At 40.3% G+C, this 15921-nt stretch overlaps 1 protein-coding gene across 7 annotated transcripts in view; it reads left to right on the forward strand.

Annotated features, from left to right (window-relative positions):
• The window catches only part of add3a (adducin 3 (gamma) a), a 102388-nt gene that overhangs the window by 52215 nt on the left and 34252 nt on the right, over positions 1-15921 (forward strand). For 4 of the 7 annotated variants that reach the window (XM_075463827.1, XM_075463832.1, XM_075463831.1 and 1 more), the window contains exon 1: positions 10091-10480. The exons of the other annotated variants lie outside the window; for them this stretch is intronic. The gene's annotated coding sequence lies outside the window, so the exon portion shown is untranslated. Of the gene's footprint in view, positions 1-10090; positions 10481-15921 lie in introns of those variants that run through there. 7 annotated transcript variants of the gene reach the window in all.

Genomic DNA, 15921 nt, shown 5'->3' on the forward strand with positions numbered 1-15921 from the left:
CCTTTCCACTGTCGCGACTGTGGGCACGTTGTCTGACCATTTCTGTAGCTTTATGGAACGTGACGAACACACCAGCTCCATCAAGTTCAATTCAGTGACTTGAGATGAACGACCAGCATGAAAAATGTAACTGACACAGAGCTAACGCATAGTGCTGAGTGATTCTGTAAAACTAAAAAGCAGCTGCACCCCTGATCAACACGTTTTTTCTGAGTGATTGAGTGATGTCAGTTGGAGCTTTTAGAAAAAGTCAACTAATTCACACCAAAGCTAAGACAACTCACAGCTCTACTGTGGAACTCGAATGCGTTGCATAGCAATGGAGCAACTCAGGCCACTCTGGCGTTTAGCTTCTGCCTGACCGTAGAGCCAGTGTGTGGCAGTGAGGACATAAGGTAGCAGTTAGCAGCTGAGACAGGAATTGTTTGTGTTTGCATGGCAAGCAACAGGGGCCTGTTAAACTGTGTCTATGGCTCTTTCATTACCAGCTATATTTACAGGGTGATTAGCAGCCAGGAGCATGTTTGTGTGTGTTTGTGCATCAGGATTCATTCTCGTTTCATTTGGGTTTATGTGTGCGTAATCCCTTGTGAATTATCCCTAATTGCTCAAACATCCACTTTACAGAGTAAACCCCTTAAACTTAAATGTAGCAATGCAGTTAAGAAATTACTTATTGTAAAGTATTGGTCACAGTCAGTATTGCAAGAAACAAATATGCAAACAATACAAATATAGTAGCAGTACCTCAGTATTTGGCTGCTATGGGAGTGAAACATGACACACTGCTTTATAATCTGTAGAGACCATGACCTGATTTTTTATTTAAGATGATGTATTTCTTCGTGGACGGATGAAAACTTATTTCAATAGTAACGTTTGTCAAATGCGCCTTTGAACTTTCCTCTGAAAAGGTATTATGATGAGTAATAAGTTGACTGTTACTGTCAAGTAAGTACTTTTTGCATGTTAGCTAACTTGGTTTTTCTAACCTTCTGGCACACAGCGTGATGTCTCCAAAAGTTAGATATTTTTCGACTATCTTGAGGAAATTTTCATGTACAGGGAACAGGGATGATTCCCATAAGACTGAATGTGCTGCCGGTTAAACCAACAGGAACACCTCTTATGACTGTAATAAAATATTCAAGACAATGACACACAATGAATCGTGATGACACTATATTGACTGATGCTCATAAATGTGTTTTCAGGATTTGTATGTGTATTGCAGACACAAAGATGTGGATGCAAATACACTGCAGGTCATTGGCTTATTTCATGCTATTTGCATGCATGCTTTATGTGGATCAGATTAAAGTAACTGAACCTCTTCTTCCAGCTTTGATTCAGTGGAGTTCAGCTGCTACTTGTTTATAGCAGCACTGTTACTGTAGCGGTACTTTTGCTTCCATATCACACACGAAGATGACGGTCAATTCAAAACCAAACAATTTGCTGGCCAGAGTGTTTCAGGCCTGGTTCTTATTAGCGCAAGAAAAATAATGTCTGCTTTAGATTTCCAAATGGAAGTTGAATTACTGTTTACAGATCTAGTTTCTGCTTCAAAGCCTTTTTCCCTGTCGGAATAAAACTTGAGCAAAAGGTTCAGTTAACATCATATACGATGTACTTTTTTCATTTTCATTTTGGTCACTCTTGCTCCTTCAAAATCTGACCAATGGAACTTGAGAACTCGACTAGAGAAATTAAAACAATTCCTGCAGTGCAAACTCTAGAAATATTTCTAATACCCACACTATATTTTTTTTATGAAATGAACTAAATCTCATTGTTTGGGTAAAATTTGACCATGGATATGTGAAAGCCTGTATTTGAGACAAGAGCAGGTGATATAATTTGAAATGTTCTCCTGCAGTGTTGACTTAAGGTGTGCATGGCATTCAGCAAGGAGTGGAAATGGTGTGCGTGTATGCGTAAGGTCATCTGATATACTGCTATTGCTATGGGGATGACTCCAGCATGCAGGTATGGTGGACTCCTTTTAAAACAGGTCTGATGCTTCCATTAGGGATTGTGAGGACAGATAAAGACATTAGTGAGAGAAAACCAGCAGGAAAAATCCTCCCTGTTTTTAATACCAGCAATTATCAATAAAAGTAAACCTCTTAAATTATTGTAAGATTAAAATCTCACACATGAGCACCTTCTCTTCACCTTCAGGAGATTTGTATAGTTTTATATCATTTCAATAGTTTAGTTTTTAATGATAATCCTAGCTGGCTCTCTTTCAGATATGCTGAGGCAATGATATGTGATGCTGCATTGTTTGCGAGAAGCTAAGCTCTGGAGCATTTACAGAATGTTCCCACCATTCACTGTGAGGGAAAATAGAGGAAGTGGGTGTAAAACTTTAAACAGAGGCTTTTATCCCCCCAAAAAGATAAGATGAGGTTTATTAGTAATTTCAAGAAAGGTTTTAAGAAATTATGCGTTTTTTGTAGATTTTAACGCTGCTCTAACAGATGTTCTAACACAGATGTGAGCTATGCAGCAGCCATCTCATTTTTCCTTGAATACCTTAAATATCGGCGCTGTACTTTAAACTTAATCCATACACAGTGATAAAAGGACACAAATGTTAATTGAATATTGTATGTATTTTCCCTATGGGTCAACACAAATATGAAAAAAAATAATAGAAATTGTGTGGGCATTGCATTCTTTGCTTTTTTGTATTTCTTTAGGTTATGGCCTTTTGGCAGTGCAATCACAATTCTGTTTGAATTCAAAGTGAGCATCTGTTAGCAGAGGAACATCCCTGTTGGTGTTTTAAACACCTGACCAACAAATTATACCTAAACAAACTGCCACCGAAGCGCTTTTCTGTCACCATTTAACGTGACCTGAAATAGCACATGTGACCAAGGTGAGGACAGGGAATTGCCTTAGTCTTTTCACAAGAGGAAGCAAAGTACAAACACAGGCACGCTGCTTCCTTGCTCACCCCTCTCAGTGTCTCTTGAAGTTTATTATCTTTACCTGAAACTGGAGGCAGTGGCAGACATCCCTGTTAATGCTTTACAACATCCATGGTGCGTTAAACATTATCTTCCCTCTAAATGCCTCTTTAGCACTCAAATGTGGATGGTTCCTTAGAATCACTCCCATGCAAGTGTAAAACTAGAAAGGCTACTCAGAGCCAAATAAACAAAGAGGTAAATGCTTTACAGGTTTATGTCTGTGTGTGTGGTTATGTGGTTATCATATGCCACATGACATGATGTGTTTTTTTTCAGACCTGCAGGGTTCAAAACATGATTAGGGCCAAAACTTGCTTCTATCCAGCATGCTACCTGCATGATATGAGGTAAACATACAATTGGCAATATCATTGCTGAGTTTTGTGATGACATTGTAACTTGCAATATATAAATCCATTATTTGATATATGGTGCCATTATCAAGTGTATAGTGTTTGTCCTATTTCAAGGCAAATTGTCTTTGGGATAATGCGTAATGCATGTGATCTTTTTTTGTAACAACTAAAAGAATTTGAATTGATGCAGATAGAGAGTAACTGCTGCTTGTGTCACCTTCCTTCATTGATTCATTTGTTCAAATCTTTCCAACAAGGTGATACACGATGAAAATACGACGCTGCATATGCGCTTACAAGCTATTACTTAGATCCAACAAAGGCTATAAAGGCTGTCATGTGACTTGATTCTGTTGGGAACAGCTTGACCTCCCTGTAATGTGAGAAATAAAAGTAGTCAAAACAAACTTTGTGAAAATAAATCTTCGCTCATGTCAACGGTTTTGCCTTATAACCCTTAACTGAGCAACTTTTGTTTTCTTAAGAATTTCCACATCCGTCAGATTCTCACCTTGGAGGCTCCACACCAATCAGATTTATTTTTTCTGTTCTTGGGACAAAGTTGAGAAGTCTCAAAATGAGCTCAAGTGTTTGTAAAGACTGTGTAGTTGGTGTCTCTTACATGCCCCCTCGATCCTCTCCTCTTACTCTCCTGCATTTGATTGGAAATGTTCACTGATAGCAGTGCTGTGGCAGCAAATAGAGATCCTGCAGTCAGCCCAGCAGACGGTCCAGCCCTTCCCGTTGTGTTTTGTCTTTGTCCAGAGATTATTACAGGGTCAAGGAGTGGAAGACTTCAACAGTAATACATGATTTCTTAAGAGTGCTGTGGTGTGCAGAGGACTCATTAATCATTTGCCTTGATAACAGTTGTGTGGACAGTCTTGGTACAGAATCATGCAAACATTTGACTGCACGGTATTAGTCTGACCATGTCTGTAATGAGTCAAGCTGAGACAAAAACAGCAATTTTGGTTTTCACGGGACTATAATTAACTATTGTTCAGAGTCAACCCTGCTGTTATCAACCAGTCACATTCTTGAACACGCACTTGAGTTCCCCAATTTTATGGGCGCCATTGCCTTTAGCCTTTTCTTCACTCACTGTATTGACGAAACAAAATTGCAGTTAAATTTGTATTTACATAGATATTCTATAGTTAGAATAATTTGATATGATCATTTGAGATGGTATTCTAGGGTCCATTTGTCCTATTCTAATGTGGTTGTTTGAACCAGTCCAAATGGAGTGAAATGTTCTATCATTTTATTGTTTTTAACCTTTTTGTAAACCATCGGTACAGCGCAGCAGCCGTTACTAAACATATCAGCTTCTTAAAATCTATAGTTCACTCTGTACCCTTCATATTGTGAACTGTGTTTGGGTCTGTGTAGAAGTGGCAGCTTTTTGCATCGTTGTGGAACTTTGTATCCCTGAGTTGGAGTGGGGATGATGTATGTGTGTGTGTTTGGAGTGGAGTTTGAAACAAAGTGTTGAGTAGAGATGTCCAAATCAAGATTATATTAACCTTGATATTGTTTCAAGTTGTTTAACAACCACTGAAGGAATATATTTATAGAGTATGCTGTTGTGCACAACCAGCCGAATTTTGTTCACAATGCAGCCCATGCTTGGGACCCTGTACCATCTATTGATGGAGGATGTGAACACTTTATTTTTCTTTTGTCCATGTGTTTAGCATCTCCTGAATTGCCTGCTTTATATGATCTGTTGTATGAGAGCCACATAACTGATGGACATGCAGAGCTGAGGCTTTTTGATCAAGATAGGAATCAGTGTGCAGTGAGGCCAAGCAATGACTTTGTGCAAACATCAGCACTCCAAATGGAAGTAAAGCCAGTGGCATTGACGTCACAAACATTTTTCTATTGCTCGGATAGTGCTGTGTCCAAAAGATGACACAAACTCAACCACAGGAATGGGTTGGTCATCCAGACTGATGAATTCAATCACCCTCTCTGAAATCCTTTTTGTCTTGTCCAACAGAATATTAAAGTTTCCTCCAGCATTTCTCGCTTTGATGGAATCTTAGCCCGAGTTAACTGAGTGAACTTTTGTTCTCATTTTCCAATTCAAAATACACACAGCAGACATGTTGGCAAGCTCCTGCCACAATTCTTTAGGGCAGGCATATTTCAATGCGCTGGCATGAAACAAAAGTCATGAGATAAGGTGCTCTCGATGACACTGTTACCAATCTGTCAAAAGTCAGCTTGATCTGTACCGATACTTGAGATTGGATCAGGACATCCTTGTGCTGAAGTAGAGTCTCCTTTCCATGACGGTCTGTACTTCCCTGAACTTAATGTCTTTAATTGCTCACAGTGAGTACACTGTACACTTGACTGATCGTTTAACCTCCACTCAAACAGGTAAACTAATCTACTCTGTCAGCATTGGCTTGGACTGAAATCTGTTCTGTGTGTGTATGCTCTTCCAAGACAAATCACTGCTTATCCATTTCACTAAAGGTGTTTTCGTCAAGTGGCTGATTCTTAGGTTAAAGTAAACAAGCTGCCTGATCTCCTATCAAGTTGTTTGGTATAAATAGAGTCGTGGTGCACATTATGTAATTCAACAGACAAGCTGCACAAGTATGTATTGTATCTTGTTGTTTGGAGGTCATAGTTTATTGGAGAAGACAGTAAGTCATGTGGTGTCTGTAAGATCATAGTTCTTTTTTATTGGTGCAAAGCAGCTGCAGCCCCCCCGAGTGAGCGCTCCACTGATTCCCTCCAAATGCATGTGATGCCATTCAGAGGAATGCGGTTTGTTTGCATCCAGACGTCATCCAGAAGTCGTCCAGGCGATGCCCACATTTATTCTACTTCATCAAGGACTTTCATTATGTTTAGAAATAGTGTCAACATAGACTCTGTAGCCTTATGGAATATACATGTTGTTTTAGTCTGATTTTGATGCATGGGATAGCATCAGGAAAGGAATTGATTAAATATTGGTGCACGTTGAACTTTGAACATGAACTCCTCCAGAGCTGGTTATGTGTTCAGCCTATGAAACCGTTGTGACTGGCCAGGTTAGAAGACCGATAGGGGATTTTATGTGAACGATACATCCTGTTAATTTTCAAATAAAACTCCACATGTTTATTTACAAACAGACTGTAGTCTTTGACTTAGAACAGTTACACACCTCGACTTCTAGGTAAACTGCCTTTTTAGATATGTATGTGATTAAATACCTGTGTTAACGGTTCTTTGGTCATGCTCACTGACCATTCAAAAATAAACTAAATACATTTTAGAAAGAATGATCGTAAAAAAATCATAATCATTCATATCATGAAGACCTTTGTGGAGCTTATTAGTATTGTACGAACAGCTGTCACATGTGGCTTTAAACTGAAACACTTATTCTGTCTGATGTCAATCTAAGACTACCTTTATTTTTAACAGTTGACTTAGAAATACTTCATATACCTTCATGTCGGGTATTATTCGTGATGAATTCTCTATCACCACTATTATTGATTTCTCCTCGAACTATACTGAACTCAGCAGATTCAGGTTTGACTGTTTATCTGGATATATTTTACATTCTGTTCAATCTCGACCCAAACAAGCATGAACCTTCATCACCTTGTGCCAAGATCATACTTTAGCAGCTGGTTTGAACTGAGAGGAAATTCACATTCGGATGTCATAAAATAACGCAGGCTTTAGATAAAGTTTTGTTTTTGGCAAGTTTTCAACTGCAACATAGATCATCGGACGAGGTTGGCCTGACATCTGTCACCTTGTTGGTACAGTTTTGCTTGCAGGCGCCTCAACAAAAACTTTTTATCATATCAGCTATCGGGCAACAGCTTTTTTTTTCCCCAGAGCTCCCAGCCATAAACTGTTGGCGCGAACACCTCCAGGCTTTCTTTTAATGTATGACTTGGACCTTTTATGACAGTGCCAAAGTAAGATACAGTAGTAACATGTTTTTGCAAGACAGTTCAAACTTAAACATCAATCCTACTAAAGGATTGACTTAAAGCCATAATGTGTAATATTTCACGTTGTCTATTAACAAATTTGAGTCTTATCATTCACAAGTATTACCTCAATCGTTATTAATTACCTCCATCACAAAAGTGCAGTGTTCTTATATTCTTTATATTCAGCATGTGAATGTACATAAGAGTGTTACACCCCAATGGATGTCGCCATGTTTCTCCGCCATTTTTAAACTACGGGATTTGTAGAAGGACATGTCATCAGCTTCGCATTTTCCGTTTACACATTGGAAACGGAAAATGCGAAGCTGATGACATGTCCTTCTACAAATCCCGTAGTTTTAAAATGGCGGAGCGACATGGAGACATTCATTGTCCGTGAAATATTACACATTATAGCTTTAAGCTCGAGCCAAAACTGGACCAGAATTACTGTGCACAAGTTTATTGGCAATAAAAATAAAGTGAAGCAATAATGCCTTGAATAGTTTTTATCAGTCGGTTAACTAAGTTCAACGTACAGTTTTTTTTGCTGTCTTTGGCCCAATTCCAATTCCTCCCTTTGACCCTACCTCTCTGACTTTCATTTTGTGCACATAGGGCAGGATCCCTTTAAGAACAAGATGAAGGCACTTCTGAGGAAAACTGAGGAGTAGGACAATGGGGAGGAGTTGGTATTGGGTCAGAATGATTCCTTGATGTTAAGATCTGGGCTCCTGGATCGTCTTCACTGCCATCACTGAACATTGGTAGACCACAATCTGCAGTCTGAAAAACTGTTTAGATGCTTCTAAATAACTTTAAACATTTGTGTAGTTGACTCTCAAACTCATTATCAAATCCTTGTGCAAAGTTTTAAAGTGTTTCACGAGTGTGATATTTGGTATTGAGTGTTGGTAATCCACGGGCAAATTTGCATGGATTGTGAGCTGAATGATGATGTAATATTTCTAAAAGCGAACCACAATATTCATGACTTGGCTGACAGGTTGACTGGATCATATCCAACTCTTACACAAGGAAATGTGTGCCTTGTGTTTTGCTGGTGGTAATCATCTGTGACTCAGTGTCTTCCCCTCTTGGGGGCCAGATTATGTTGTTGTCTAGCATTTGCACTGTTGTGCTGACGTGAACTCCTGTGAACATCTGTGGTTCTTTTCCTTTTTTTTTTTTGTAATCTAACAGAATTGTCCTTTTACATCCTGCTTATCACTTTTTAACTTCAGCCACTTTTACCATGGGCCCAACCCCTTTCAGGACAATGGAGCGTTTCCCAAGCAAACTGATTTGTGATGACCTGCTCTCCCTCCCGCTGATACACCCTGTAGTCACCCAGACAATGCTCACCCTAACTTGTTCTCATCCTGCTACACACAAACGTCCTCCCGTGCCTTTCAGTCTCATCAGCCCATCTACACTTAAGACCTAATAACTTAAATGTTCTTTTTCTTTTAATTGAACATTCGACTGTAAAAAATAAAAATAAAAATTGACCATAAATAACCTTTACTTTTCTCCCAAACTTTACCAGACCACAGGACCTAAATGAGAAAAGTTAGGGGCTCCAACTCTCTGGAAGTTTTTTGTATTTGGTCAGAATCCACCGACAGATGAATTACAGACTATAGGCCTTTTTTTCCCTCTTTTTATCTCATCCTAAAATATAAAAGTGCATCAGAGAATACGATAAACATTTATTGGAACGAAAATAAAACTTGTACTTGAAATAAAGTGTTTGTCCTTTTTTTTTTTTTTTTTAAATGAAAACAGATGTCAGACAAAAAACCAGAGGACTCAAACAAGTTACCTTTAGCTCTTTGTTAATAAATGTTGACCCAGTGCAATTAAACATTCATTGCTCATCAGCAATTGTCTGTAGCTGGAGAAATGGTGTGTTTACTGAAAGGGTAAAAATCTGATTTCTCAGAGCTGTGGGTCATTGTGTGTATTTCCAGTCCTGTGTAGAATTGTCAGCTTCATTATAAATGCACCTACTACAGCCAACTCAAAGAGTAAACAACCAAGAGAGATTATTTTGGTCACTTATGTGTACTGCATGAAGTGATTTAGATTTAAAACAAGCTTTGAGTGTTGACGTGGGACTGTAAAGATTTAAATCCATCTGTAGCTGTAGTAGTGGCAAATATCAATGGAATAATGTGATGGGTTGGAATGATAAGTTTAGCTTCAGGCGAGACACTGAATTGCAGCTGTTACGTGGCAGACCCTCACCTCTGACCTGTGATCATTAAATTTCTGTCATTTCCATTTTAAAATCTTATTCCAGCACTGTTATTATGAGAGCCGTTACGTAGGCCCGATAACGTTGAACCAGTGGGACAGACGCGGCAGTAAAAGGCATGCAGTCGTGTCTGCTGTAGATGTAGTCGTTACGCTGCTGCCAGCCAAACTCATAAACACTGACCTTTAGTACAGTCGCACAGAAGGGGTGGCAGAGTGTTAGAGGAACGCGTAAAGAGAGAGACGGAGATTGTGGAATGTGGGAGATGGACTAGAAAGTGAATGGATGAAAGGAAAAAAGAGTAGACTAGACAGAGAGAGAAAGAGAGCAGGCACAGAGGAGGAGGGGTGATTAGTGTGTGAGCCTGAGCTCTGATTGGTCTAACAGTATGTATGCCTGAATATGTTTGTGTGTGTGTGTGTGTGTGTGTGTGTGTGTGTGTGTGCCTCTTGGCCAGTGGGCGGGGGATTAAGCTTGCATCACGTGGTCCCTTTAGCTTCTTTTCCACACAAACATACACCCTCATTTGCAGAGGACACACACACTCACACACACATATCCTCTCACAAACACTCACAGCTGTTGATACTTTTCTCTCTGATGAACGCCGAGGAGCGCAGCCTGCAGGAATCTGGGAGAGTTCAGTGTCGGTTGGCGGCTTGAGCCAAGAGCATCTATTTGAAAAAGTCTTGACGGACAAGTGGAGCGACTTGTTTTCCCACCGCTGCCCGGCTCTCGCTTTCAGTTGCTCATATCCCACTCTTCCTCTTTCACTCGTCTCTTCTCCCGGCTTCTCCATTGGAATTTGAGTGCAGACAGTGAGCAGCAGTGAAACACACAGACATGAGTTTTGCCTGTGACGCCTACTACTGCTGCCTGTTCTCTCCCATTCACTGACCAAGGAGGGAATACAAGGTTGGTTTGGCTTGGATTGTGAGCTTATATGTTGACTTTTGGGTGTATGTGTTTGTGTCTGTAGTCCCTGTTGGATGCAATTTCTCCCTTGTCCCATTCAATTAATTTTTCCAGAGAGAACATACCCTCTGTTGTTTTGCTCTTTCCCGCTCCATGTGCATGACTCCAAAGATTACTATTGCTAAACTGATTTGTAGTTTTAGGGGAATTCCATGCTGAGTGTGTGTGGCCACACACACTTAGAGAAACGCACTCCTGCACTATAAACACGCTTAGCAGCAATAGTGCGAGCACCGGAGAAGATTAGCACTGGTTATTAACTGTAAGGTTCAGCAATGGAGGCTGTCCATGAAAGGAGACACAACCAAGTCATTCAATGTCACTGCAGCTGCAAGAATTACCACATTTAAAAATTTAAAAAAAAAACATGGATACATGCACCATATGTGTAAGAGAGGTAATACTTGTGTGAAATCCAAACTCATTTTTGTATTGCAACGTGCTACCAAAGTACCAAATGCTGCTCTGAAACGAGATTTTGCAAGAAAACTGTAACCTAAACTTACAGTCAGACATCGAATTTCGTCAGAGGAAAAGCTGATGGCGGTGGGCTTGAGGAGAGCTTTCCTCATCTTACAGTAAAGCCACCAGTGGATCATGTAAGCTGCTGGGCATTTGGCTCCCACACTCTCCTTTCACTTCTAGATTTGTCATGCGTACGTATTCAGACGGGGTTACACCTTCTCGTCTGTTTATGTGTACTGGAAAAGAGTTAACCCTCCAATTCACTGTGTGCGTGCTCGCCTTGCCTTTGGCAGTGTGGATGGATATAATTAGCAACGTAAGGATTCTTTCCTGGTATTGTTGCTGTTGGGGTCGTAACACAACCCAGAAGGTGGGTTGTCTATTTTTAGGGGTGGCAGAAACACGGACAGGCTGGCTTTGAAGATATGAGGTGTGTGAGAGTGGGGTGGGCGGTGTTGGTTGATGTCTTACTTAGCAATTTTTGGTCGTGTGCTCTGCCTGGGATATCAGCGAAGGTATTTTTCTTTATGTATCTTTTACCTTTGCGTTGGTGTTAAAAGGTAATGAGAGAGAGAACATTGGAGGGAAGACGATGGACGTGGAGGAAGAGAGACGGATAGAAAAGTGACATACCAGAGAAACGGGAGCAGACAGAGAGACGCAGCAGGAGATACTGTTCATGGGCAGATGTAGGTCTCTAGATTATCTGTCATCATGTGAAGGTGGAGAGCTGTATGTTGTCTAAACCACCAGCTCTTATCTTATGGCTCTCGTGCTCCAAATGTCAGAGGAGCACTGAGGCATGATGGGTGAACACCCTGTTGTAGAGATATACAGTAAGAGCACGTAATAGAATTTGAAGGAGGGACTAATTATATTAGTTAAAAATAGATCAGTGGACAACACCCATGCCAGTAGGCCATAACTTCTGCGAGGGTTGTCACTTTTCTGTGAAAAAAATAAATATGATTTACTGACCTGAAACTCGTCTGTATTCAAACAATGGCCAAAGCAAATAACCAGAAGCCTTCTCCCTGGTGACTGTTATCTAGATATCTGCAGGATACAGTGAAAATATTAACCGTTGGTTCCTGGGGCTAAAACATGAAATGATATCTGATTGGTCCCTAAAGTGACATGCGCATGCCTGTATGGACGTAGTTATTCTTTGCTCTGGATGGGTGTAGGGGAGTGGTAATATCCGTTTTGGTGATATCTGGGATATTTAAAGAACGAAATATTGATATTGTGCTCATGCCAAACGTATGACAATATTGTGATTTCATGTCAGCTGGTAGAATCAAAACATCATTGAATGCAGATTAGTCTCTAGAGTTTCTAAAGTTCCTTACATTTTAATTCCTGTGTAATTCGAGTGCCAAAAAAGAGCCCAAATGCAAAAAAAACAAAAAAAAATTAGTTTGTTAGCAAGATATTTTTTTAATGACTAAGGCTCAGTGTATGTACTCCCAGCTCAAAAGCTACGTAACTGTGCAGAAGTTGCCACAGATAACATGATTGTAAACATTCGTACAACATGGGCAGTGCAAAATAAAGTTTCAGATTTTCACCTTTGAAAAGTCCTGGCTTATTATCTAATAAACAACGTATGAAATACAATTTAATGTTGACCTTTTTCACAGTGCCAGTTCAAGGTGGGATTGTTGTTTCTTTGTTGCGCTGCTCTCTTTGTATGGTCCGAGGACAGAATGGAGGTTCAAAGTTGATATGCATCTGAGCCAGCAGCTGAAGTATCAACAAGCTAAATCCATGTGATTGTGTAAGGGAGAGTCAACAAGGTGGAACGTGTTTTCTACACGCCAACACTGGTGTCACTCCTTTGATTTCTCAACGCTGGCATGCTGTTTGAAAGAATAGTGACATGGCACTATAGCTACTCTGTCTCGACAGTATAAATGAGCAAAAGTGAGAAAAGATGGTGTTACTAGGGGGAGGGGGGGCTCTCGTCTGTCACTTGCCAGGAGCCTACAATGTTGCTATAGTTTTCCTACAGACTTCACAAATGTAAACAATTAAAAAAAATATTTAAAAAAAAAACTCATATTTAAAGGTATGAATTAAGGCAAGCTCTCCAGGTACCTTCAGGGAGTCCCCAGAACTCTTTGGTCCAGACGTTCCTGTCTCTGTGACCAAGGGGTGCCATCATTGGCTGGGGCAGTGGCAAGTGTGAGGTGGCCAACTAATAAGAGCAGCAACATTCATTCAACCGGTTAGCTAACTGCATGTCTTTCAAGCAAACATTTTGTTGATCAATCAACAGAAACCAAACCTGTTGGTTGTTCGGTAATTGTTTAACTTGGTTCTTTCATTCATTTCCAGAAAGAACATGACTGTTGTTTTTGTGACAAATACGGTGTTAAGTCCCATTTCTAAAGATTAGCAGCTTTTGTCCTGGAGGGCTGCTCAGACGAGATGAGTCATTTCTCTTTCAGTCACCTCTGGTTTTACAAATATGAAACCAGCATTTCTGTTATTTTTGCTGCTTGAGAGATCAAGTTTGGATTAAACATAGTTACTTGTATTCCTACTTCCTGTTTTTTTAATCATATAATTTCCATTTTTTTACAGTTATCCATCTTTCCATTACCACTTCTGTATAAAACATAAAAGAACCCCACAAAGTTTCAATTAGTTTTTACAGTGTTTCTTGTAGCATAAATGCATTTGTCTACCTGATGTTTTTTTAGCATTGGTAAGTTTTATGGAACTCTTTAAATAGTTGTTTATACATAAAGCTTCATGTCTGTTGGGGCTGCTGAACTGGGAGCAAAGGAGGAAGGGTCACCAAGGGTCACAGGGTGAAAGGTTGCGGTAACCTTGCCTGAAGCTGCTGTCGCAGTCTGGCGCGTTTCAGTAAACACAGCCTCCCTCATCTGTCAGCCACACATTTGTGGAGCTGAAATCAATTACTATGCAGGGCTGTTTTCCAGTGTCAAAGAGCAGGTGTATCTCTAGTTTCCAGTTTGTTTTAAACCAAATCTAGTCGGTTAACTGGCATTGTAATGGAAGCATGAAATATTCTCGCACACAAAAAAAAAACCTCAAAGCCTCCACCTGAATCTCTCAACCCGTGGATCTCTCTGGACGTAGCCAGACTGAGACGGTTGAGGATCAGGACAATGATCTATTGACAGAGACAGAGGGAGGTTGAGCGTGGGGGATGGAAGTTGATGTTTGAATGGGGCGGGGGCTGACTTTATTTTGGTGATGCTCCAGCTGTTGCATTCATCCATGAAGCATTCCACTCATGTAGCAAATTCCAAGCATGACCTTCCAGCATGTCAATCATATATTTAGTTTGCATCGTGTTCGTCCTGGACACTTCATGAAGTTTGAAAGTTTTTGGCTCCGGGTCATTTCTTAGATAATGGAGGTGCAACTAACAGAGTAAACATCAAGCCAGTCCTTAGCTTTGCCTTCTTTCATTTACTACACCTTCATTTTTACATCACAATCCCACTTTCATCACCATCCCATCATTTTGTGATGAGAACCTATTTTTCTTTTTTTTTTTTCCAGTCTGGCCGTATACAACTGCTATGTAAGCAGAACAGTGCAGGCAGGAGGATGAATTCAGTATCAGATTACATAACACAGTACCCTCCAGCTGTCTTCACTCAAAGAAGAATTGTGCAGGGCTTTTATCTGTTTCCATATTATAAATCACATGCTTCCTGTGGTCCCTGTGGATTTGAGATTCTGGTTATTGAATCAATTGGGATGCATGTGCGTGCAGGCACACTCAAATATTGCAAAACTGGGTTAAAAGGGTATTTTGGTGGTGTTTTTCTCACACTGTTATTGTTTGTGTTACTTTTTTCACCAGCTATATCCTGTTATTGTTTTGTTGATTGTATGTACCCAGAATCCTTAAAATCTTCTTTAAAGGGTTTGCAAAGAAGTTACCAGTTAATTTCCCAATGGAGAAGATATAGTTTGTCATGCATTCATGAAAGAAAAGACCTCTAAAAGCACAGCACATGTCTTTTAACTTTTGTTTTGCCTGAGTGCAATGCCTCTGCTGTATACACCGAGCTGTGTGTTGCTCCTTTAATCTCAGCCATCTTTAAAAGTGGCATTTGACCAGAATGAGCAGCTTAGTGGCATCTGTCAAACCAAATCAACCCCCAACCCTCTTCTCCCCACCATACTGGGTTGACAGCAGTGAGGGTTAGAAGGGGAGAGGAAGTCACTTCTGGCAGGGTAACCACTAAGGTCTGACCCTCCTGCTGTCAGATGACCACTGGGCTTTTGAAGACAGAAATCAGCAGGATCTCTTTCTTAAAACTCTTTCTTGCTCTGTTGCTGTCATTCCTCAACAAGCCAAGAAACCATCTGCTAGCGATCCCATAAGCCTCAACTCTTCCTAATACACCACCAGCTTATCATTCACGACTACAATAGCAGCTATGCAAAGACTGGCAAAGACTCCTGGAAGATTAATTTTTTTTTTTTTCAAATTCACCATGGAGGTTATTTATATGGTGTCACGTGTTTGTCAGTTATCCCTTTTTCCTTTATTGGATTTTTCCTCTGGCATGCCAACAAAACCTGTTTTGCTTTAGCTGCAGCAGTTCCTGCATCCTGAAAAATGCTTGTTGTCATGCCAGGTGACCTGCGAGTGAACAGTGGAAGTAAACCACCTCACCGGTCAAGGCCTGCATGTCCTCCACCTACACTGTTGGGTCAACTGTCAAAGTGACCTGGCCAGCGTCTGCATGCACATGTGACTCATGTGGAACAACACTCTTACTTACTCAAACCTGAAGAATAGCTTGTCACAGAGGTGCAATAAGAGGACTGTCCTTTTCCTGTTTGACAGGAGTGGGATTCCGTTTATGTCGTATGGTGATGACTGTAAGGTCCTTGTCTTCTTTGGCACTAAAACTGGATTG

This window comes from Odontesthes bonariensis, chromosome 4 (genome assembly GCF_027942865.1).
Source record: "Odontesthes bonariensis isolate fOdoBon6 chromosome 4, fOdoBon6.hap1, whole genome shotgun sequence".
Taxonomy (NCBI): domain Eukaryota; kingdom Metazoa; phylum Chordata; class Actinopteri; order Atheriniformes; family Atherinopsidae; genus Odontesthes; species Odontesthes bonariensis.